At 44.9% G+C, this 23,862-nt stretch overlaps 1 non-coding gene across 1 annotated transcript; it reads right to left on the bottom strand.

The window, feature by feature from the left end:
- Positions 1–4,250: 4,250 nt before the first annotated feature.
- On the bottom strand, positions 4,251–4,332 carry trnal-aag (transfer RNA leucine (anticodon AAG)). The gene has a single exon. It is a non-coding gene; the product is annotated as a tRNA-Leu (tRNA).
- Positions 4,333–23,862: the final 19,530 nt, after the last annotated feature.

Here is a 23,862-nt window from a genome sequence, read left to right as displayed (position 1 = left end):
AAAGATCCCAACTGCTGCCAGAAAATGTGGACGTGCTAGTATTCCTCAAGAAGAATGTGGTCCTCCCTCCTGACGAGGCTGGGGCATGTGGCTTGATACCCTTAGCTCTGTGATGAGCTTTAACAAAGCCTACTGATAATAAGTGATCATTGATCATTGATCAGCCTACTGCTAATTGATATGTTGGCATTTTGAGTTTTGGACGTTTCATAGTAACAGTTAATTTATTTTTTGTTGTACTTGTTCAATTTCTGGAAGACACACTATTCAGCTGAGTTTGTAGCAAAATAATTTTACTTTTAAGGAAAGAAGAAACTGATGATGCATGCTTTTAGTTAAGTTTGTGAGCTACTTGTGTCAAGTTTATTCATAATGGTTGGCCAGGCTTGCCTGTTACATAAAGTGTAACTAAATTGAAAAATATGGCAAAAGCACTTTTGTTTAATATTTTGTATCTTTTAAATAAAATATATTCCAAAAAATTAGCTTAAAAAAACATTTCTTTAATATTGTATCGTATCGTTATCGTGACCTCCATATCGTGTTTCGTACCGTACCGTGAAATTAGTGTATCGTGGCACCCCTATGAGTTACTAAAATGAAATTATACTGCAGAATAAACAACAAATACTGATGAATCTCTGGTGGAAGTAATGACCTGGTTCTCTATGTGTTAGCATTCATGGTACCTGCTAAAAATCCTACACTCGTACTTTAATGCCACTGATCGCTCATGGAAACCCTTAGATGGCAGCTCAACACTGGGAATGGGAAAAGATTTGCTTTCAAAGCAACTTGTGATGTGTTTGAGTTCTGGAGCATCTCAACATTTCAGAAATGAAGGTGGAGATTAGTAGTCAGTATGAAGTACTTTGGGTATTTTTGCAGTAACTCAACATTTGAACATCTTTAAACCTTTATTTTGAAAAACGGGTTCATTCCTTTTTAAAATGTCTGATTGTGTTCCTATGAAGAAATGTATCTTTGAATGTAGCCTCTCATTAAAGGAACAGTTTGGTGTTTGGACAATGACGTGGTCTTTGTCACGATCGCTGTTAGCAGGAACTAGAATTTTGCTGGCTCCCTGCTCCGCCCGTCCAGTCCCACGGGAGGAGGAGGGCGTATGCATGGCCACATGACCGTCTCTGAAACCTCTGATGAATGTTGTTGTAGATGCAACGCTCAGTGGAACCACACTGATGCCTGGAGGTCAGCTCGGAAAAGACTTCAAAACAAAAGCAACCTTTTTGTTGTCAGTTATTTCTGGATTCTTCAGGTTCCTGTGGACCAAACAGCAGCTAAGAAGGTAGTGTTGGTGTCTCTGTTCCTCTCCAGAAGCACACAACTGTTGACAGAAAGCTTGGCTTTCCAAGAGAACACACTGACACTGGTGTGGTAGCCCTGAGTGTCGTGATTGAGAAAACCTTTGTCGTAGTTTTCAAAGACCTTCTGCCCTTGTAGGAGAGTTTTAGGCCTTCCTGGTGTTGCTGGACAGGCGGAGCAGGGACCGAGCAAAGCTGTGGTTTCTCATCATGGAGAAAGTCACTGACAACATGACGCTTGGGCCCAGAGTTCAAATACTGAGCCTTTCCTTCAAGTATTTCTACATCAGTTCCTTTTCTCCACATCAAAACCACTATTTTGACAGTCAAACACTTCATCGGACAGTTGTATAAAATAATGGCTGCATTCCTACTTTGCCAGGTTGCCTTGAATGTGGCGTCACTTCATGTTCTGACACTCTGCTGGTTTTTCCACTGTAAAGTGAACATTTTTAACAAGAAATATTTGTTCACAATTCACTGAAATGACTGTTCAATGCCACACATTTACAGACCTTTGTGTTTCATTGAAGGTTCATGTTTGAACACTGAATGTAGTAAAACCTGTACTTTAATGGGAAATCCCTGTAGATGAAATGGAACATTCCAGAACTTCACTTTAACACTACAATTACAGAGCTTCTGTTTGAATGGAGCTGTTGTTCATGGATTTTGATGTACGATGCTGAGTTTTCCAATGTCCAATGATGTTTTTACCATTCCAATCCTCTAAAGTGATGGACTGATACTGTCAATGTGCAGAAATTCTCTATTGTTCAAAGTACAGATTCTGTGTTTATCCATTGTTGTAGTTTTTATACTTGGAGAAACCAGAATCTAACAGGAAATCACTGTAGAAAGTTGGCTCAGTTTCATAAAGTAACAACTAAATAGCTTCAATTGACAGTGATTGACCTTAAACTTGGCTATTTTGATGCACTATGCTTGCTTTTCCACTGTCAAATGAACTTTTTTAACGGGAAATTCCTGCTCATAGACTGGTTTGTTTCATAAATGAACCAGTAAGAGCCCTGAACTTAGAGAAGAACCTGAAAGGTCCTTGTTCTTCATGTGTTTTTCCATGATGGGCCTGTTTTCCTGCAGTTGAATGCACATTTATCAACACTAAATGGACTGTAATTTCATCAGTTGGGACTGTGAAAGCTGCTGTGTATTTTACAGTTTCTTCCATGTAATTTTGAGGAACAGTTCATTACTGTAATTTTACGGTACCGTCTGGAATCTCTGCTGCCAGACTTTTTACCGTTTTTTTTTTTACAGTGCAGGCATCGATTCAACCTTCTTCCTCAAGTAAAGTACAGGCACTTCAGTGTACTTGTACATCTTCAGTATTGTCTTTTGTTCCTTTGCAGTGTTTGCTGCTTCAGTTTCATCCATGGTTCAACGTTCACATGGCAGATTAAATCAGAAAATCCAGCCACATGAGACACTTGACAGGTGTTGATGTGGACTGAAGTGTCAGCAGACCTCTGGTCAGGGCGGCCACCTGCTGGTTTGGTGCCATGAAAAGAGGCCAGGCAGGGTTATGAGTATGATTTATGTATGACAAATATAGGAGGACAGAGAGGAGGAGAGAGAAGCCCAGAAATTTGCTTCATGTGGGCATTAAAGGACAGATCCTGATCAAAGAGAACTCCTAGGTTCCTTAGGGTGGTGCTGGGGGCCAAGGTGATACCTTCCAGGGTACCTGTCTCATTAGATAAACTTGTAAAGTGTCATGAGATAACTTCTGTTGGGATTTGGCACAAAATAAATAAAATTGACCTGACTTGACTTTGAAGTTAGAATTAAATTTAAATTAGAAAACTCTTCCCTCTTCAATCCTGTCACTCAGTGTTGTAAACTGTTTCAAACAAATTCTACTGTTCAACAGTTCAAGTGTTTCTAATGAAGCTGAATGTTCTCCTCTACTTTCCTCAATTGGGTTTCTTTCATGTCCTCCTGAGATCAAAGACAGAATTCTAGCTACTGTCAAAGCCCTGATGACATCATCAGGAATTCTGACCTGTCCAGGGTGAACCCTGCCTCTTGAACAATGTCGCCTGGGATCGCCCCCCCCCCCCCTCCATGACCCTTAAAGGATAAGAACAGAAAGTGGATGGACGGATGGACTCAACACTGAAATCAGCTGATCTGATCCACATTCTAATGTTTCCTGTCCCTCTTTAGGAGTCAATGAGAATAGTAGTGTATATAATAATGTATATCCAACCTTGTAGTATCTTTCCAAAGCTTTTAGTATTTCTTCTTGTTTCTACTTGTAGTTTTAGTGTCTGGATCTTTTCTTTTGATGTCCTGCTGTCTGCTCTTTGCTTTTGGAGCTTCCTTCAACAACTACCAGGCCTCCTGGGTACTGTAGGAAACATGGTCAAGTTCTTCTGACTTCTCCAGGAACGTCCTGCTCACATTGGTCTGTCTTCATTTTGACTCCTCCCACTGCCACAATGACCAGCCTTTATACTCTTGGTGACTGGGGCCCTGGTTGCTGCAGGCCTCAACACCAGCCTGTGGTTGTGAGCAGGGCAGAACAGAACTGACAGTATCTCTCATGGAGGACCTGGGTCAGCGCCTGGTGCCAGCTGGGGCACCGCTTTAACTTGGACCCCTAGAAGATCTTCTCCAGGAACTGGCCTTTTTTAGTCGAAACAGCGTGAAACTTCAAGTAAAGAATTAAAATTATTTAATTCACAATGAAGCCTCTGTCAAAAAACAAAGGAACAACTGACTACCTCCCCATTGACTTCACCCTGATAACCAGGAGGTAACCTGGTAGTCAGAGCAGCAATGCTCAGGTCTGTGGACTCAGAGGAGGGTTCTTCATTTGGTCACAGGTTTGAAGATACCAGTGGAAGAGAGAGGAGAGGCAGTTAAAGACCTGCCACACCTCTCCAGTGACCTGGGACATGATGGCAGTGGTGGGATTTGAACCCACGCCTCCTCAGAGACTGGAACCTTAATCCAGCACCTTAGACCGCTCGGCCACACTACCTCACTGTGCTGTTCTCTGAGATGGTCTGCTAAAGGCATGTTGAAGAGGAAGTAATAATGATATCAAACTGATTCTGAAGGGGGACCCCTTTCCTCCCACGGTCACAGGAAGTGACAACAGCGCTGCTAGAAGCAGGAAAGAAATGGTAAAAGGACTCAGTTTGTACAGAGCCTTTCTACCTCAGCAGCACTCAAGGAGCTGAACAATGTCCTCTCATTCACACACACTCACACACTGATGCTGAAGGCTGCCATGCAAGGAGCCAACCTACTCATCAGAAGTATTTAGGGGTTCAGTATCTTACTCAAGGACACTTTGACATGGTCACTGGAGAAAGTGAGGATCAAACCAGCCACCCTTTGGTTGCCAGACGGCCACGCTAATCCTGAGTCATGTGACCTGGATAAGATGGTGAACTACAGCTGATCGCCATGCTAGCAAACCCCTTTTGTTTGGTTTGGTTGTTGTTTAGTGACTGTGGATGAATACACAGGAGAAGTTGAGCATAAATTTGTGTTCCCTGTTCACTTGAATATCTGCAGGAGTGTGAGGTGGAAATAATAGTTGGAGGAGAATGAGAGTTCAGTCTCAGCGCTATGACCTGTGCTGACACTAAAACATGTCAGCCCACAGAACAAAGATGGCAGTCCTCTGGGAAAGCAGGTACACCACACATACACGAAGAAACCCTACAGGAAACAAATATCTCCAGATGCAATGGAGGAGCAAGTAGCCCTGTTCCAAGATGGCCGCCCTGTAGGCACACTGCTGTAGCGAGCCTTAGCAGTCAATGCAGTATGAATAGATGTCTATGGATGGAATTCACTGCAAGAGCAGGCTAGCAAACATTTAATGAATGTAAAGAATCAGAAAGGCAATAACAATGACATCATCAATACAAAACCTTGTGTTACAAAGGTGAGGTGAACAATTTCAACAGTCAATCCCAAATTTAGGCCTGAAATTGGAAAATAATATTAGCGAGCTAGCTAACATGAGCTAGTTACTGTTAGCAAGCTGGCAAGATTTAGCACCATCAAACAGTTCAAACAAGGTCAACAGCTGTTATGATGATGGTCACATGATTGAAAAGATTAAAATCAACTCTCTGTATCAATGTGAGATAGAGTGACATAAATGAATAGAACATTACTCACTGACTGAAAACTGAAAAAGCACCAGACTTTGGTCAACTTTTTTATTGACTTTTTTTTCTTCTTCCAATCAACACTGCCCAGAGTTGATTTGAGGAAATCACACTCACACATTCGACTGTCATGGAGGGAGCGCCACTGATGAAGTTTGGTCAGACGGTGAAGACACACTTGACACCCAGAGAGGTGAGCAGGTTTTGGACCAAGTTGGAACTTGTCAAGTATTTGAGACAGAAAATGACAGAAAGCTGAGGCTGTGTCCTGGTTCTGCTTGTTTCAGATTCATTCCCTCCCAGTAAGGTCTTATTTCCAGCTCTGCTCTCCCTCCACTACTGTTCAGTGTAGTATTTATTTTACTGACTACTTCATTGACAGGTGGTAAAAATGTCTGGTGTTTCCTGAACTTAACTGAGTGCTGCTCAGTAAAGTTGCCATGACTTGAGATTCTCTTCCTGCTGGGTCCATTTCAACATTCTGATCCTTCCTAGCACTGGAGATAAAGTAGCAGTCAGGGCTGTACTTGATTAGTACTGCATATAGTACACATCAGTCACTGCCATTACACAGTGGAATGGTAGTTGAAGTACTGTTTAGCAGCAAGCTGAAAACTGTTGTGGTCTTTGACAGTTCTCTTGTTTCTGAATGAAAATCCTGTGAAGGAGAATCATGGAGACATCCTAAAAATGGCTGAGGTCTCTGAGCTGCAGCAGGTCTGAGCTGCTTTTGATGCCCAGATGATGAGGAGGCAGTGAATGGTGGGTTTGGTGGAGCTGGAAAAAGGCTGCAGGTGGTGAGGGGTCTGCTGGTGTCAGGACCTGAGTCGTTGGGTCACAGTCCAAATCCATCTTTGTCATCATGACAGCTGGACTCCCACAACATTCTGAGGATGATAAAATGCTGGTTTGGTTCTGTTTCTGATGAGAGGTTCAGAACTAAGACCTGAATCCAAGATGAGACCAGTGTTGAGAGGCCTCAAGTGCTCGTGTTTGAAGTTTAGCATTCAGTTTCTCTCTGAGCTTCAGGACCAACAATTAAGACCTCAGTTTTGTCCTGACTGAGCTGAGAAAGTTCTCTGCCTCCATGGCCGGATTTCTAAAGGTAAGAGGACATCACCTGGTACTGAGTCACCAGGAGACACTGAGATGTCCTGCTGAGTGACACCAGCAGAACTTTGGAGGTTCATACTGAGTCTCCTGATGACAAGTGGCAGTACAGAGATATTAAAGAGGGTCTGAGCTAAAACTGAACCTTGGGGAACTTCAACCTTTGATCTCAGAGTTCTGTGTTTGATCTTAGAGTTCTTTCTTTGATCTCACCTTGATTTCTCAATGATTTCTTTGTGGACTCCAATTGTCTTTGATCTCAGAGTTCTGTGTTTGATCTTAGAATTCTTTCTTTGATCTCTCCTTGATTTCTCAATGATTTCTTTGTGGACTCCAATTGTCTTTGATCTCTCAGTGAGACAAAGACATAGCAGCTCCAACCTCAGCCTCCAGGAGGCACTGATCCTCTAGTGGTCAGTCCTCTGTGTTGTGGCTGCAGCAACCCTGGTTTGAATCAGGGTCCCAGCAGCAACATTCCTACTGACTAGTGTTTGTTGTTCAACTGGACAGTTTGTCTGGTGAAGCTCTCTCAGACACTCCTTTCTTCATCCTCCCTTCAGGCTCAGCAGCATCAGAGTCAATGTGTCTGACTAGAATGATCTCCTGTTCTAAGATGGCGCTGTTCTTTTCTTCCTCAGTCTGATGAAGAGCTTGTGAGCAGCAAACGTCTCTCCCTCTGATGACTTCATGCTGTAGAACATGGAGGCCCTGGCCTGACGACCTCAGTCAGTAGAGCAGGAGACTCTTAATGTCAGGGTGGTGGTTCCAGCCCCATGTTTCCATTCATCTTTAAATCTCTTAGCTTGTTCTCTCTCTTCAACCAGCTGAGGCAGCTTGTGTGGATGTGTGTGCACAACTTGGTGAGTGTGTTCAGGGCTCAGTTTATGGAGTGAGTGTTTGAGTGTGTCCAGTAAAAATAACAGGGTCTTTGCCCCGGAGGTACCCCGTGGTAGAAGTGGGACAAAGTGAGAGTGCAGAGGGGAGAGTTGAGGCTTGAAGCGCCCCTCCCCCGCTGACATAAAGTGAGAGTGCAGAGGGGAGAGTCGAGGCTTGTAGGAATTTTTCAACAAGTCATCATTAATCAATCAGAAGGACCCACAGAGTATATGTATTTAGCTGTTCCAAATCCGGAGAGGACACCTTCCAGTTGGTTCAAAAGAATTTATTCAGATTAACAGGAAAGAATACAGAGCTCTGGAGATGGTCTTCCCCTATGCTGGAGTCAGCATACGCAGATGCGTCGTCCCTGGCGTTGGGGCAAGAAGTCCAACGATCTAACTATCTTCTCCAGTTTTATGTGTTACAGGGGAGGTGCTTATGTGATCGCTTCTGCGTGCAAGTGTGTATTTTTGATCTTCGTGTCTGTTGCAGGATCTTCTGTCTGACCCCATGCCAGTCCCTTCTGGTCCATCGTGGCCTTGTTGTTGCAGCTGTAAAGATTAAAACCTCTTTCCTTGATTTTCGGCCATGATGATCTTTCACGGCCTCATCCCACCATAGAAATTCTTGTGGAATCTGTTCTGACTTAATTAGCTTGAGGGAGTGATGCTAGCATGAGCTACACTCCTGCTATTCCCTGTTGTGACCTATTCACCTGTCCACTCTAAACAGTCTGGTCTGTGCTTCACTGCTGATAGTAAGTGTTTTTCTGTTGTCTTATATCTTGGAATGTCTATCTGTGTCATCTCCAGTATTTATAAGTTCCTCCCTAGAGTCACAATGGCACCAACTAATCCTGGTGCTTTGGAGATTTGTAGGACCCCTCTGTAAAACACCTTTTACTACTTCCAGATGTTCACGAGGTCAAATAAGGTGACTTGTAGCTAAGTCATCGATTCTGCCTGGGATGCATAAGCAGGAGATCCCGGTACCGCTACTAACACTAAAGAAATACATTGATGAACTAAATACAGAGTTGGAACCTTTCCTACCTCTTTGGGAACTGCCACAGAAACATCTTTGTTACAACTGCCTTGTGTGTCCAACACTCTATTTTAAGTGAATGTATGTATAAATTTAACTACAGTTTAAGCAAATATATACAGTATATAAATTTGTCTACAGGCTCGAAGCGCCCCTCCCCCGCTGACGTAAAGCGAGAGTGCAGAGGGGAGAGTTGAGGCTTGAAGCGCCCCTCCCCCGCTGACGTAAAGTGAGAGTGCAGAGGGGAGAGTTGAGGCTTGAAGCGCCCCTCCCCCGCTGACGTAAAGTGAGAGTGCAGAGGGGAGAGTCAAGGCTTGAAGCGCCCCTCCCCCGCTGACGTAAAGTGAGAGTGCAGAGGGGAGAGTCGAGGCTCGAAGCGCCCCTCCCCCGCTGACGTAAAGTGAGAGTGCAGAGGGGGGAGTCGAAGCTCGAAGCGCCCCTCCCCCTCTGACGTAAAGTGAGAGTGCAGAGGGGAGAGTCGAGGCTTGAAGCGCCCCTCCCCCGCTGACATAAAGTGAGAGTGCAGAGGGGAGAGTTGAGGCTTGAAGCGCCCCTCCCCCGCTGACATAAAGTGAGAGTGCAGAGGGGAGAGTCGAGGCTTGAAGCGCCCCTCCCCCGCTGCTCTCTCCCCCTGTGTCAGAGGGGAGAGCAGAGCAGGTTTTTAGAGTTTTTCATGTGAAAAAGTGTCCTAAACCCCAGATGTTGTCCAACAGTGGAATGTACCATCATCATTTTATAGGGATTTGTGTCAGGAATTCAGTGGTGTGTTTTTTGAAGGTGTGGGAGTTTTAGTTTGGATGTGACCAGCCTGTGTTTGACAGTCTGGACCAGGAGGGGAGGCAGGCTGGACCAGGAGGGGAAACAGTCTGGACCAGGAGGGGAGACAGCCTCCCCATGTGCTTCCATTGGAGCTGACAGTTCCCAGACAGCAACACTGCAGCAGATCTGCTCCAGACTGTGGATGAGATTTGGTGCAGACCCGTTTGCCAGATCTGCACCGGGGTCTTTATTCACAATGGCCCAATACCGGCAACAATATAGATTACTGATCTGGAACGGACTTGGGCCAGTTGTGACCCAGTACAGTTAAAAACTCAATGACATTTTGATTCGATTCGGCACAGAGCCATGTGAATTGTCTTCAAAAATATTTATTCTTCATTTCACATTTAAATCACACACTGGTCTCTTTGTCAGCACAAAATTCTTTTGGGCTTTTCAAAATAAAATCATTCAAAATTTGTTGCAAACTGTAGTCTTCAAAAATATTTAGGCTTATTCTTTTATTAACATTTGAATCACATACTGCTCTCCTTGTCAGCACAAATGAGGTTTGTATTTTTTTCAAAATAAAATCATTTTAATTTTCTATTCCAAAGTGCAGTTTTCAAAAACATTCAGGCATCTTGTTTGGTTCACATTTAAAACACACACTGCTCTCTTTGTCAGCACAACTTTTTATTTTGGCTTTTCAAAATAAAATAATACTAATTTTGTTACAAACTGCAATCTTCAAAAAATATACATTTTTTTTTTGGGACACATCATCATTGTCATAACAACCTTTGGCCTACAGTCAAAAAGATGTCCTGATCCATTCACGTGATCAGAAATCGGGGCCAACCATGTGATTTTTTGAATGATCAGAATCAGGTGAACTAGATCTGATGGGGGACCAGACGTCCTCTTTTACCCGGACATGTCTGTTGGAATCTCAAACTTTCAGCACCGTGCGCAGTCAGGAGTGGCACCTGAGGTCACAGACAGACAGAGCACCACAGCGGCCCAATCACAGCACTCCCGTACGCGTGATGATCTTTGGGGAGGGGGCTTGGGGGGGGGGGTTGCTGTTGAGACTCGGCAGGTACCCCTTCTCTGTCTGGAGCAGGGGGGGTTTCTTAGATTGATTCCTAATTGGCTGCTTCAGGAAGTCTTCCCTCAGTGAGCACCTCTTTATTCAATCTGATTCCTCTGTCTGTAGTAACAGGACATGAACCACAGTCCTTGAAGGGAGCTGTCATTAAACCACTGCTTCAGAAGCCTCCTCTAGACCCTGAGGTTCTAGCCAACTATGGACTGATAGCTAACCTCCCCTCCTCTCTAAAATCCTGGAGAAAGCAGCTGCTAATCAGCTGAGTGACTTCCTCCATAACAAGAGTTGATTTGAGGGTTTCAGTCTGGTTTTAGAGCCCAGCCCAGCACAGAGACAGCACTGTAGAAATGACTAACACCTTTAATTTCATCAGATGATGGCTTTGAGTCTGTTCTGGTCCTGTTAGACCTCAGTGCTGCCTGTGACACAGCTGACCATCAAATCCTGCTACACAGACCTGAACTCTAAGTTGGCATTCAGGGAACATTAAAGTGGTTTCAATCGTATTCATCAGGTTGATTTCAGTTTGTAGATGTTAAAGATAAATCTTCTATACAAACCAAAGTTAAACACGGTGTTCCTCAAGGTTCAGTGCTGGGGCCGATACTCTTCACTTTATATATGCTTCCTTTAGGTCATATAATTGGAAAACAGTCCATAAATTTCCACTGTTTCACAGATGATACTCAGTTATATTTATCAATAAAGCTGGATGAAGGCAAACAGTTGTCTAAACTACAAGTAGAGACCCATGGTCTAGTGATGTCACTGCTCTGGATGGCATCACTTCAGCCTCCAGCAGCACTGTTAAGAACCTAGGAGTTCTATTTGATCAGGATTTGTCCTTCAATTCCCACATTAAACAAATTTCAAAAGTGATTTTTTCATCTACACATCTCAAAAATGAGAAACATTCTGTCTCACAGTGACATGAAAAACTCCTCCATGCATTTGTTCCTTCTAGGCTGGACTATTGTAGTTCTTTATAATCAGGCTGCACTAACAAGTGGTTAAAGACTCTGCAGCTGCTCCAGAATGCAGCTGCTCATGTAATGACAGGAACTAGGAAGAGAGACCACATCACCCTGTGTTAGCTTCATTGCACTGGCTTCCAGTGAGATACAGAATAGAGTTTAAATCCTTCCCCTCACTTTAAAGCTCTAAAAGGAAAATTTAGGCACAAAAGCAAACTTAAGGTGTGTTCTTCTATTATAATTATGATTTTGAACGATTGCAGGGATTTGGTTTTATAGCATCCAAATGTAACCCTGTTTCAGTGCATACCACTAACTAGCTCCCAATGCAGGCTGTAGGGGCAGCAGATAAACAGACGAGTCATCACAATAACATCCACTCAAAATATTAAAACACTTCGTGGTGATACAAGTAGAGGCTCTACATGTAAACTAAAGAGAAGCACTGAGAACTTTAAAAGAGGACAGAAAGTTTATTAAAAGTCAAGTTTATGAGGACAGTTAAAGGTGTGTGAAAGGCTGTGATGAATCTTCCAGTTCTGAAGTTGGATTAATAACGTGATGACCACCACAGGGTTCTGGTCAGAGAACACAAACAGTCATCAGATGTGTTGAGTGGACTTTACTGAAGTGACTTTAGTGGCATAGCACAGAGTACAGAGTATCTGCAATAAATAATAGAAAAAATACTTCAAGTTAAAATAAGTATCTCCTTTTCTAACTAAACAGCAGTAAAACAATAATTTACTCCACATAAATACACACATATGTATAAATGTAAACACTGTAAATAAATGTATGCACTTGAATATTAGCTCTTGACAGTATGAACACATCTCCTCACAACACTTACCAAGTTAGCTGAATATGAACCCAACATCCACCGAGCACAAGCTAACAATTAGCTCCTTTTAATGCTAATTTCTGAAATAAACAGGAACTAAAACGATCATTTTCAGAGTGCAAACACACTTCTAACACTGCTGAACACAAAGTAAAAGGTTCTCAGTCTCATGACGTCAGTTTGCAACATTATAAAAGCAACTTACATCTTCAGTGACTCCTGCACTGCTGCTGACTGAAGGACAAAAGGATAACAAGAGGCAGGAAGTGCAGGCTACCTGAAGCCCTTACAAAATAAAATACTTTCAAAAAAAGCATCTTCAACTAAATTGTTTATTGTGAAGAATTCTAGACAGGCTATTTACACTTTAATTCAGCTGTAGAAGAAGAAGAAGACCTTCACTATGAAAATTCATCCTGTGTGTTCTGACTCTACTAACGACATCATGTTACTCGCTTAGTTTCAATTTTGATGTCCAGTTGTTTATTTTTCGTGAAATAAAATCATTATTTGGCCTTCAACCCACATCTCCCACTCTTGTCATGCTTCGGAACTACATCAAGCCAAGTGGTTTCTCCCCAGTGTGTGTTCTCATGTGTCTTTTCAGACATTTATTTTCTGAGAACCTTTTGTCACAAACTGAGCAGGGGAATGGTCTCTCCCCAGTGTGTGTTCTCATGTGTCTTTTCAGACATATCTTTTCTGAGAACCTTTTGTCACAAACTGAGCAGGGGAATGGTTTCTCCCCAGAGTGTGTTCTCATGTGTATTCTGAGATGTCCCTGAACTGAGAATTTTTTCCCACAAATTGAGCAGGGGAATGGTTTCTCACCCGTGTGTGTTCTCATGTGTGTTTTCAGATGTCCCTGAACTGAGAATCTTTTTCTACAAACTGAGCAGGGGAACGGTTTCTCCCCAGTGTGTGTTCTAATGTGTATAACCAAACTCCTTCTGTTACTAAAACCTTTACTGCATGTTGAGCACCTAAAGGGACGCTCATCCTCACTGACTTCTGTCTCAGATTTAGAAGGACCAGAGGTCACGTTCCTGATGATCTCTGATCCTCTTTCAGTCTTTACTTTTTGTTCTTTTGAGCTGCAATGAGTCACTTCCTGTCCTGGGCTCAATTTCTGAAGCAAATTCCTCCTTGAACCAAAGGGTTCCTTGTGCTCAGAGGTGACCGTGTTATCAGGTCTGACCCAATCATCCTCACTGACTTCAGGCTCAGCTTCAGAAGAGTCTGACATCTGGTCTTCAGTCTGGGGTTGTACAAGTGGATCTGGATCTACCTTGCTGGCTGGTTCTGGTTCTGGTCCTCCACTCTCTTCTCCATCAGCTTCTGTTTTCAGAGGATGAATTGGGCTGCTGCTCAGAGACTCTTCTTTCAAGTTCTCCTCAGTTAGACTCTGGTGAAGCTGTGGGAACTGAGGTTTCTCTTCGTCCCCTTCACTCTTCACAGGGACCAGAGTGAAGGGGAACGTGGTGATATCAGCCTCCTCCTGCCCTTGAAGCTGCCCTCCCTCTTCACTGGTCCAGAGCTCCTCCCTCTCCTCTTTAATGTGGGGGGGCTCTGGGTCCTGCAGCTCAGGGGGGACCTCTTCTTTAATCACCAGCAGCTGCTCCACATCTGCAGGACACAAACAGCAACATCAGAAATCTCTTCATTTGACTCTGAAACAGCGGAGCAACAGACAGAAACAGAAATCAACTCAATGAAAAGAGACGTCCTGCTACTGACGACCAGTCAGCAAACTGGGAACAGAAACGCTGGCTTCAGATGCTTGGATCAATGTTGGGTCACCCAGGTCAAAGGTCAAAGGTCCCCTCTGCTCAATGGTTTTGTCCATTCATGATCACATCTGCTAGTCAGAATGTTCATTTCTAGAATGAGAGGTCAGTCACTAGAACCAGAGGTGAGTGACGTCAAAAAGAAATGTGTCTTTCCTTTCCAGTAATTGAGGAAAACTCTGGCTGAGACAAAATTTGTAACGTGTAACCTATGAGGTGTTTCTCCATGTTTCTTAGTTTTGTTTTTACTTCCATACAAATACTCAAAAGTAGTAGAACTGGCAGTGACGCATCCTGGAAACCAAACAGCGCCATCTACTTGTTGGTCAGGAAGCAGCCAAGATGGCGCCCAGCGTGTCCCGAGCCAGGTGAGGTTTTAAGGCTCCAACAACACCGAATAGCCGTAGACTATTAAACACTTCTACGTTTTTCCACTCCGGCTCAGACGGTCTGAACACAATGACCCGGATTACGGACACAACCAGACCAGAGACACTTCCTAGCAGGAGTGCGGTTTCTCAGCTCTCCTGGTCAGTGTGGGGGGACTCACCTGCTCTGTCCAGCCTGACTCGGGGCTTCAGCACGGCATCGAGCAGCAACCTCTGCCGGCGGTTCTCCCGCTCGTACTCCGCCACGGTTTCCTCCAGCAGAGCCACGATCTGCTCCGCGGCCGCCGCCAGCCGTTCGGTGAGCAGCGCTCTCAGCACCGGGACTCCAGCCGCTGAGTCTCCTTCTCCCAGCTGCAGCAGGAAGTCTTCAGCGGCGGCGAGGATCCGCTCCTGGACCGACACCCGCAGTAGCTGCGCGGCGCACATGTTGAGGTTCTACCGGCGCCACTCAGCCTTCAGGAGACAAAGACCGAGGCCGGGGGTTCACGGACTTCTCCTTCTTTCCTTGTTGTGGTCAAAGCTTCCCACGTCTTCTTCTCCTTTTGTGAAGCGCGTATTGATGACGTATGTGGTGACGTCCGAAGCCTCGCCAGCCGGCAGTGACCACGTGACTGATTCAGGACCTGCTTCTCCGGCTTGGCGTGAGATTCTAAATGTAAAGCAGTGAAACGCCGTGGTTTCCTCCCTCCTCGTCCAAAAGCGTTCGCTATTTGATCAAAGGAAGGAGAAACAAGTGACTCGATGTTGTGGAGGCTGAACTCAGAGTTGAGAGAACTTTCATTCTGATCTGAGAGCAGCAACAAAGCCACTGAGAAAAACTGAACCACTGTCAGAGTCGGCACAGCATCAGCAGTCAGGCTGTGTTCACACTGGGAGAAACCATCGGACAGAAACCTCCCTCAGTCACACTGAAGGAACCTGAACTGACTGCTGCAGCTGGGACACACACACACACACACACACACAGCAGGAAACATGAACAGAGAGATAAAAGCACAGGATGCCTCCTCCTCCTTCCAGAGATCAACTGATCTCCAGATTGACTTCAGTTCTTTGATCAGAATTCTTCTTCCTCCTTGATAGATTTATTGATACTTTGTCATAGACGGTCCATTCCTATTGGAGGATGTTAAAGAACAGAAGAACCAGGTTCCCATGTATGGAACTAGAATATTTATATTCGGTATTGCAGTCGTTTCCAACATCCATCCATCCATTGTCTTCCTCTTATTCCTGATAAGGGTCATGGGGGTGGAGCCTATCGCAGAGTCTAGAGGTGAGAGGCAGGGTTCACCCTGGACAGGTCACCAGTCCATCACAGGACCAACACATAGAGACAGACAACCATTCACTCTCACAGTCACACCTACAGTCAATTTAGAGTATCAATCAGCCTCGTCCTCTCTTGATGTCTTTGGACTGTGGGAGGAAACTGGAGAACCAGAGAGAACCCACACAGGAACAGAGAGAACATGGAGACTCACACAGAAAGACCCTGTGCTCCAGCCGGGACTGGAACCCTGAACCTTCTTGCTGTGAGGTATTTTTATCTCACAAGTGGAAAAATGTAGAATCTTCATGTCATTACATGTCGTTCTCCATTGGGTCACTAGGGGGCAGCACCTACCTGCATCACCAATATGAGCCTTCAGTCTGTCAGGGGGTAGAATTCAGTCACCACCAATGACATCAGAGTCAGAGTTTAGACATCAAAGACAGACATTAAAGCCTCTCTGATAAAACAAAAATATCCTGCAATATTTTTTCCAAAGTGAGACCCTCTTTATTCTCTAGTTTAATCTGCTGCAATAATAATGAGCATCTTTGTCAGTCTACTGATGAATGTCAGATATCTTTGATGACCAAACCTGGACGTTTGTCTCAGTTTGACTGGAAGTCTCATTCATTCATTTCTCCTCCATGATTTCCTGCAATGATTTCCTGGTTCTGCTCCATTCAGGTTCAGAGAGCTGAGATTAAAATCACTCAGGAATAAAAGAGGAGACACCAACAAGTCAGCATGGAAGAGGAGCAGCTTTTCAAACTGGTCACCCTGGCTGCTGGTCTGGGCCTCCCTTTGCCTCGGTGCTCCTTGAACCAGTGAAGGTCCTGGTCCAGTCTTCTCCACTGAGTCCTCGTCAACAGGGAGCACCTCCCCACCAGAGAGGTGCAGGGCAAAGGAAAGGAAAACTCCAACCAGAATGAACGCTGCACTAAAAACTGCCCTCCATTTCTTGAGGGGAACGTTGGGTCTTCCTCAGGCAAATGGCAGTCAGCAGTGGCTCAACATCTGAACTGAGCCCAGACCTGGTCAGCTGATCATTCACCAGCTCAGCCCCTCCCACTCATGACGAAGACCTTGAAAACCCCAACATCACCTCCTCCGCCTCAGTCTGGCGTGTGTGGATGGAGGGCTGTGATGTCAGCAGCGATGACATCACTGACACAAACACACTGATCTCTGACTGGTTTGGTCTGAGTGGGATTCAGTGACATCACACAACCTGCACCAGATGAAGGGGCGGGGCATCCAGGAGCTGTGACATCACTGGTGACTCTTGTTGGGCTGCCTTCTTGGCCAAAGTGGAGGAGAACAGGACCCAAATACAGACGGGGGAGAGGAGCGTTCAACAAAAGGAGGCTTGAATGATGAAAAGACAAAGAACAACAAAGGAACTCAAAGCACCAACAGAGGAGAAAAGACAAAGTAGCAAACAAAAGCCAAACTTCCACTGGAAACTTGGAGGAGCTGGAACAGGAGGGAGAGAACATGAGGCTGAGAACCCTGGAGAATGAGAGGTGGACAAATCCACCAGCGCAGCATCAGGAGAGCAAAGAAACCAGAAGGAGCTTTGAGGAGCTGCTGACATGCAGCCAGGGAGCGTCTGCCTGAGATGGGAGGAGCTGCTCATCCACCCAGATGGAGAAGCAGCCATCTTGCTCTTCTGACGCCGACCGGCAGAAGGAACAGAGGAGGTGAGGGGCCTCACGTTGTCATGGCGACATGGAAACATTACACTCTATCAGCGGTGCCTCCATCAGATGCACTTTGTCTTTGTGAAGATCAAAGTGAAAGGAAATAATAAAATAAAACAATGAAGGCTGCATGAACTGAGTGACACACTTGAGGATGACATCAGCGAAATGTGTGATGTCACACTGCTGAGTCGTGAGGTCACCACCAGAGAACAAATGAGTGATGAGATGCTGATTATTGACTCTCTACTTTAAATGATCTCACTCTCTTCCAGCTTGAAGAAGTTTGAGGATGAATGAAGTCAAGAATTGAAAAAATGGAGAACGTTCATGTCATTACATGTTGTTCTCCACTGGGTCACTAGGGGGCAGCACCTACCTGCAACTCCTGTAGTAGTAGTGACCACAGCGCCACCTACTGGCAACAGGAAATGACAGATTTGACACTGAGATGTCCTCGTCACGGCGTGATGGAGAGTTCTGATGATTCATCAGCACAATCAGACTCTGAGAACTCCTCCCTCCCTGGTTGATCTGAGTCAAAGTTCCCATGTCTGATCAACTTCCTGTCCTGATGACATCACTACTGCAGGTGACCAGTTAGCATTGCTCTGTTTGATGAAGCTGCGTTCAGGGAATGAGGAAGTTTCCCTTTGTGTCACTGCTTCTCTACTAATCTGATCTCTGATCAGTTCACCAAGAAGAGTCTGGGGTCAGGGGCTTGATGAGTGGAGCTGTTTAGTCAGGAGGAGGCTGCTCTGATTGGTTCCTGACACAGAAACAAGACCCTCATATATTTATGATGACATCACCAATAGGAGCCTTCCCAGTCTGTCAGGGGGTAGAATTCAGTCAACACCAATGACATCAGAGTCAGAGTTTAGACATCAAAGTATATTGGAAAATATACTGCAGTATAATAAATATTAGATTTCCATGTATGGGAACCTCACTCTCAAAAGTAAAAAGTATTCTTTGTGCCGGTCCAGGCCAAGATGGTGGTGTATGTGAGCTGAAGGAGGAGGGTGGGTTCTGTTCCTGTGTGTGGAACTCATCAGATCTAGGATCCAGGATCCAGCTGGACTTCAGCTTTCATCAAATATCAGGAGATTTGGACTCATTTAGAAATGTGTGGTGCCACCAGAGAGTCCTGAGTCCTGTGGAAGACGACAAGCTGTTGTTGGTGAACCTGCTGAAGATAAAATGTGTGTGTGTGTGTGTGTGTGTGTGTGTGTGTGTGTGTGTGTGTGTGTGTGTGTGTGTGTGTGTGTGTGTGTACATACGTTCATGTCTGTGTAGGTCCATGTGTGTATCGTTCAGCATGAGTGTCTATAAACTGATCTTTTGATTGAAAGGAAGGGTGATTTTGTTGAGAATGTGATCATTCAAAGTACACAGTGAAATGCTTTAATATATAAGAGCAGCAAATAAAATGGATTTTAAAAAATTAAAAATCTCTCTCTCTCTCACACCATTGGTCAAGGCAGACACAAAGATCATGAGAATCTGGATCTTGTGTTTGGCTTCAGTGAAACCAAACCAGATGAACCAACAAGTGTTCATTCTGGTGGTTTTTCAAACTTTCCAAAGCTGCTTTTATTTTGGCTGTTGAAACTTAGGAACGGAGAGTTCTCTCTTCTTCTTATCTTTAGTTCTGAAACCGTCTGTTGTCACGGTCCAGCAGCGATGCCTCTCGGTTGCTATGGTTACTGAGCTCAGAGAGAAATGAGCGACCGAAGACGAGTTTCCTCCAAGTCTCCTCAGCAGAGTCGTGTGAGGACGAGCAGCAGAAGTCTCAGCCTCCTGTCCCTTTTAGAGCTGATCAGTCTCTCTCTGCAGGGTCCAGTCGTCCCTCCCTGCTGCTGCTGCTGGTTTTTCTTGAAGTTCATTGAAAATCCAAGCAGAAGCAAAGTTGATGTGAGTGACATCATCAGAGAGAAGCTGCTAATCTGATGAAGGACCACAATCAGGATGAAGAATTGGGGATGAAGATCACAACGTCATCAGCAGAAAATCGGAATCCTAGTTCTTCTAGTTCTAGTTCTTCTCATCAAGCCTGTGTGTGTGTGTGTGTGTGTGTGTGTGTGTGTGTGTGTGTGTGTGTGTGTGTGTGTGTGTGTGTGTGTGTGTGTGTGTGTGTGAGTGTCAGCAGCTCCCAGCTGCAGCAGTCAGTTCAGTTTCACTTCAGTGTGACTGAGGGAGGTTTTTGTACGATGGTTTTTCACAGTGTGAACACCCCCTGACTGTTGATGTAGTGAAGACTCTGACAGTGATAAACGGCTGCATCTTCAGCCTGAACTCCACTGATGGTCAGAGTGAAGCCAGAGTTTGATCCACTGCCTGAAAAACGAGCTGGAATCCCTGATGCTCTCGAGGTGGCCCAGTAAATGAGAAGTTTAGGAGGTTCTCCTTCTCTCTGCTGGTACCAGGATAAACGGTTCCCACTATAAACATCCTGACTGGTTGAACATGGGAGGGAGACGGAGGCTCCTGGAGCAGATCTCACTGCTGCAGGCTGAGTCACGGTGACCTGACCTCTGGACTCTGAGGAGACACACACACAACCATCAAGCAGCTTCATCTCAGAGGACCCATGTTGTCTATCTGTTCAACGACTCAATCTGCTACAAGTCCATTCTACCAGCAGCTGAATCAGGGAGATTGGAATGTGTGGGGTTTCTTTGTTCTTCATCTTCATGACTGAACAGAGAAGCTTTAGTTGATGGCAGTTGATGTGACGTTTTCCTCTGTAAACGTTGCCATCAGAATGTTTGCTGCTCCATTTTGATTGTTGCTCTCCAGCTTCAGCTCAATAAAAACCTCTTCATCACATCAGTCCCATGTGGAGCTGCGTTGTTCCAACAACACTGAGCTCTCAGCTCATAGCAGTTCTACAATAAAGGTTCCAACACAATGTTCCATTGATCCATGAACAAAGCAGGCAGTGAGACCATGATGATGTCACATCTGTCCACTGTCCACATGTCAGAGCTGAAAATGATAGGATGCCATGTTCCCTTCAACAACAGTCCAGCAGAAAGCCACCATGAAGACCTGAGGAGGAGCAAGGCAGCTCACCACAGTCAGGAACTCCCAGTCACCTCAACAAGGTTTCTGTCCACTCACGTTCAACCAGACCAGCAGATCACCTGCATCCCCACTGCCTCACCACCAGAGGGCAGTAGAATATCAAATCTAGAGGTTTGGTCCATTGTGTCACAATGACATCAAAGACAAAATTCTGAAATCAAAGAGTAAAAAAATTCTGGGTTCAAAGAATTCTGAAGTCAAGTTTTGGAAGTCGATCATGAACATGAACCTCCAAGTCTGAAGTTTAAACTGGTAACTGTGGTTTGACTGGTTTGTTGTTTAAGTTACCAGGTTTGTAACAACTTTCCCATTCAAGGCCTTGAATTTCAGGGGAATCCTTGAACCAAGTCATGTCCAAATAAGGGCATTTCTGGTTCCTTGAAGCTGCCTTCGATGCTCAGCCACAGGTAAATCCCTCCTCCTAGTAACAGGACAAAGTAAACATTGTCCCCATGGTAACAGCCTCTCCTCACTGGTCACTACACAGTACGAACATTCCTAAAACATGGCTGCCGCTGATTTATGCTCATTGTTCACGGGGAAAGGAAAGTTTGTTTGAAGGTGAAAAGAACATTTAGATTATTTTTGATGGTAAAACCAGATTTTACCAGGAGTTTCTCCATTAAAACAGAAATGTTTGAGTTTCAGCTGATTTGACTTCCTCAACAACATTGGATTCCATTCTTCTTTCACTCACAAACCAAAAGCTTGAGACCAAATGAGGGCTGGACTGTAAACTGACTGGTCTCTGGCTCGCGCTAAGGAAGTTAGCATGTTTGTGTTCACCACCCCTTCCTAATAAGATGTTTGGAGTGTGCAGTCAACGCTGGTCTGACCTGTTCAGATTAGCCACACCCTCATTGGGTCTCAGTAAAGTGAGACAGGAAGGTTCCACTTCTAATGGAACATTTGAACGTTTGGAAGGAAGCAAGAGAGCAAACTGGCTTGCAGTGTGGTTCTGGTTCCAGTGACGTGTTCCTGGTCCTCCACCATCAATCCTCTCTAGTTCAGCTCCAACCCACCACAGAGCTCATGGCTCCTGGAAGACTTCTCTACTTTCCTCTGAACCTCCAGCTGAAACCCAGTTTGCAGTGCTGTTTGTTCCATGCAACTTACTTGACACAAACATCAGCAACACTGCACTGTCATGTCAAAGGTTGGTTTCTATTTAATCACTGAGGAAACGGAGAGCAAACCAAACCCTCCAGGATGCTGCCTCCCAAAAACAATTCCCTATGAATCATTCCATGACCTGGAAAACCACATCTGTCATGAACAGACTGGAATGTCCTGTGAGCAAAGAGTTCTGTGGAGGAAGAACCAGACGAGGCTTCCAAGACAGACGACGGAACACAAACATGCAGTCCACCCATGCAACATGGACTCTGAGCAGTTGGTGCAGGGCTGCCACGTTTCATTCACTAGCAAACATTCTATGATACCCAGCAGACTACAAACTACTGGGGTGTCACCATTGACTCTACTTGAAACAACTGGACTCACATCCAGTTTGAAGGTTTCTGACTTGGATCAACTTCATATTTTTATGTAACGGCCTCAAGAAATGGAAAAATGTAGAACGTTCATGTCATTACATGTTGTTCTCCATTGGGTCACTAGGGGGCAGCACCTACCTGCAACTCCTGGGAGCCCTCAGTCTCACCTCATTTTCAGGCTCCAACTAAAATGAAGCTTCAACTCTTCTGAATCCTCTCCACCTGTCAGATCTGTTTGAAACTTCCAGGTTTGATCAACATCCCAGTCTGAACACATCTACAGGTCAGTAGTGACCACAGCACCACCTACTGGCAAGAGGAAATGACAGATTTGACACTGAGATGTCCTCATGTAGCCTGTTCATGGTGTCCTGCTCAGATGTGGTCAGACCCACCCTGAGAGTTTGGGGAGAACCCTTGAAGCCTGGGACTTCAGGTCAAACGCTGAGACCACGGCGTGATGGAGAGTTCTGATGATTCATCAGCACAATCAAACTCTGAGAACTCCTCCCTCCCTGGTTGATCTGAGTCAAAGTTCCCATGTCTGATCAACTTCCTGTCCTGATGACATCACTACTGCAGGTGACCAGTTAGCATTGCTCTGTTTGATGAAGCTGCGTTCAGGGAATGAGGAAGTTTCCCTTTGTGTCACTGCTTCTCTACTAATCTGATCTCTGATCAGTTCACCAAGAAGAGTCTGGGGTCAGGGGCTTGATGAGTAGAGCTGTTTAGTCAGGAGGAGGCTGCTCTGATTGGTTCCTGACACTGAAACAAGACCCTCATATATTTATGATGACATCACCAATAGGAGCCTTCCCAGTCTGTCAGGGGGTAGAATTCAGTCAGCACCAATGACATCAGAGTCAGAGTTTAGACATCAAAGTATATTGGAAAATATACTGCAGTATAATAAATATTAGATTTCCATGTATGGGAACCTCACTCTCAAAAGTAAAAAGTATTCTTTGTGCTGGTGCAGGCCAAGATGGTGGTGTATGTGAGCTGAAGGAGGAGGGTGGGTTCTGTTCCTGTGTGTGGAACTCATCAGATCCAGGATCCAGGATCCAGCTGGACTTCAGCTTTCATCAAATATCAGGAGATTTGGACTCATTTAGAAATGTGTGGTGCCACCAGAGAGTCCTGAGTCCTGTGGAAGACGACAAGCTGTTGTTGGTGAACCTGCTGAAGATAAAATGTGTGTGTGTGTGTGTGTGTGTGTGTGTGTGTGTGTGTGTGTGTGTGTGTGTGTGTGTGTGTGTGTACATACGTTCATGTCTGTGTAGGTCCATGTGTGTATCGTTCAGCATGAGTGTCTATAAACTGATCTTTTGACTGAAAGGAAGGGTGATTTTGTTGAGAATGTGATCATTCAAAGTACACAGTGAAATGCTTTAATATATAAGAGCAGCAAATAAAATGGATTTTAAAAAATTAAAAATCTCTCTCTCTCTCACACCATTGGTCAAGGCAGACACAAAGATCATGAGAATCTGGATCTTGTGTTTGGCTTCAGTGAAACCAAACCAGATGAACCAACAAGTGTTCATTCTGGTGGTTTTTCAAACTTTCCAAAGCTGCTTTTATTTTGGCTGTTGAAACTTAGGAACGGAGAGTTCTCTCTTCTTCTTATCTTTAGTTCTGAAACCGTCTGTTGTCACGGTCCAGCAGCGATGCCTCTCGGTTGCTATGGTTACTGAGCTCAGAGAGAAATGAGCGACCGAAGACGAGTTTCCTCCAAGTCTCCTCAGCAGAGTCGTGTGAGGACGAGCAGCAGAAGTCTCAGCCTCCTGTCCCTTTTAGAGCTGATCAGTCTCTCTCTGCAGGGTCCAGTCGTCCCTCCCTGCTGCTGCTGCTGGTTTTTCTTGAAGTTCATTGAAAATCCAAGCAGAAGCAAAGTTGATGTGAGTGACATCATCAGAGA

The sequence above is a fragment of the Aulostomus chinensis genome, chromosome 1 (genome assembly GCF_037954235.1).
Source record: "Aulostomus chinensis isolate RoL2024-O1b breed Wild chromosome 1, RoL_Achi_v1.0, whole genome shotgun sequence".
Classification (NCBI taxonomy): domain Eukaryota; kingdom Metazoa; phylum Chordata; class Actinopteri; order Syngnathiformes; family Aulostomidae; genus Aulostomus; species Aulostomus chinensis.
Note: the sequence above shows the minus strand (reverse complement) of the source record. Positions and strands in the feature narration are given on the sequence as shown.